At 50.4% G+C, this 2,119-nt stretch overlaps 1 long non-coding RNA gene across 1 annotated transcript in view; it reads left to right on the forward strand.

Moving 5' to 3' along the window:
* The first annotated feature begins 1,844 nt into the window (after positions 1 to 1,844).
* LOC119427282 overlaps positions 1,845 to 2,119 on the forward strand; it is a 3,615-nt gene continuing 3,340 nt past the window's right edge. The window contains exon 1 of the long non-coding RNA XR_005187649.1: positions 1,845 to 1,907. This is a non-coding gene — a long non-coding RNA (uncharacterized LOC119427282). The remainder of the gene's footprint in view (positions 1,908 to 2,119) is intronic.

A 2,119-nucleotide genomic window follows, 5' to 3' on the forward strand; every position in this document is an offset into this window, starting at 1 on the left:
CCCTGAGACGCCGGATGGTGGACCAGAATTGCCTCTCGAAGCCATGCGGAAGTCATTCTCCATGGCCTCTCCAATCTCCTCCCATGCCCGAGTTTTTGCCTCAGCGACCACCCGAGCCGCATGTTGCTTGGACTGCCGGTACTCATCAGCTGCTTCCGGGGTCCCACAGGCCAAAAAGGCCCAATAGGACTCTTTCTTCAGCCTGACAGCATCCCTCACCGACGGTGTCCACCATCGGGTTCGAGGGTTGCCACCGCGACAGGCACTGACAACCTTGCGGCCGCAGCTCCGGTAAGCCGCCTCGACAATAGAGGCACGAAACATGGTCCACTCAGACTCAATGTCTCCCACCTCCCTTGGAACATGTTCGAAGTTCTCCTGGAGGTGGGAGTTAAAACTCCATCTCACAGGAGACTCTGCCAGACGTTCCCAGCAAACCCTCACAATACGTTTGGGTCTGCCAGGTCTGACCGGCATCCTCCCCCACCATCATAGCCAACTCACCACCAGGTAGTGATTAGTGGACAGCTCCGCCCCTCTCTTCACCCGAGTGTCCAAGACATGTGGCCGCAGATCAAATGAGATGATGACAAAGTCGATCATCGATCTGCGGCCTAGGGTGTTTTGGTGCCAAGAGCACATATGGACACCCTTGTGACTGAACAAGGTGTTTGTTATTGACAATCCATGACGAGCACAGAAGTCCAACAATAGAACACCACTCTATTTCAGATCAGGGGGGCCTTTCCTCCCAACCACACCCCTCCAGGTCTCACTGTCATTGCCCACATGAGCATTGGAGTCCCCCAGCAGAACAAGGGAGTCCCCAGGAGGTGCACTTTCCAGTACCCCCTACAAGGACTCCAGAAAGGGTGGATAATCTGAACTGCCATTTGGTGCATAAGCACAAACGACAGTCAGAACCCATCCCCCCACACGTAGGCAGAGGGAGGCCATCCTCTCATTTACCGGGGTGAACCCCAACACACAGGCACCAAGTTGGGGGGCAATAAGTATGCCCACTCCTGCTCGGCGTCTCTCACCAGGGGCAACTCCAGAGTGGAAGAGTATCCAGCCCTTCTCAAGGAAACTGGTTCCAGAGCCAGAGCCTGGACGTGGGTCACCGGGGCCCCACTCTGGAGCCAGGCCTGGAGGTGGGGCACACGGGCAAGCGCCTGGTGGCCGGGCTTTTACCCATGGAGCTCAGCCGGGCACAGTCCGAAGAGGAGACGTGGGTCCCCCTTCCCATGGGCTCACCAACTGGGGGAGGGGCCGAAGGGGTTGTGTACAATGTGGGATGGGTGGTGGCCGAGGGCAGGGACCCTGGCGGTATGATCCTCGGCTACAGAAGCTGGCTATTGGGATGTGGAATGTCACCTCACTGGTGGGGAAGGAGCCTGAGCTGGTGTGTGAGGCTGAGAGGTTCCGGCTAGAAATAGTCCGACTCACCTCTACGCATGGCAAGGGAACATTAGGTCCGTTTATTTCTCTCATCATTGGGGTCTTTGGGCTGCACTTTGTCTGGTCCCTCACAATCAGGTAGATGCAATGAATTCATAATGTTCATTATCTCATAGGTTTGGGTTGTAGGGCCAAAGAATACTAGAACCCTCTGTAGATTTACAAATATAAGGTGAAAAAAGTATCCTACAGTATAAAAATAAAATGTTCATAGTAACTTGTTAAAACAGTTCTCAAGTTTCATTACTCTTATGTTAGTTTAGGTCAGTTTTCCCTCTTAGGTCTAAAATGATGTATGCGTTTGCAAAGTCCCCAAAAGTAGGTAATATTGTGCTATAATGATGAATAAAGTGTCTGTTTTAAGGTGCTCTTGTGTTTGTTTCCAGAAAATCACAGTACCTGATGTGACAAAGCAGACTGATGATATCAATGAACACATTCAACAGGTAGATGCCATGAATTCACAATGTTCATTATCTCATAGGTTTGGGTTGTACGGCCAAAGAATACTAGAACCCTCTGTAGATTTACAAATATAAGGTAAAAAAGTATCCTACAGTGTAAAAATAAAATGTTCATAGTAACTTGTTTAAAATGGAACTCAAGTTTCATTACTCTTACGTCAGTTTAGGTCAGTTTTCTCTTTTAGGTCTAAAAT

This window comes from Nematolebias whitei, chromosome 21 (assembly GCF_014905685.2).
Source record: "Nematolebias whitei isolate Nwh7 chromosome 21, NemWhi1, whole genome shotgun sequence".
Classification (NCBI taxonomy): domain Eukaryota; kingdom Metazoa; phylum Chordata; class Actinopteri; order Cyprinodontiformes; family Rivulidae; genus Nematolebias; species Nematolebias whitei.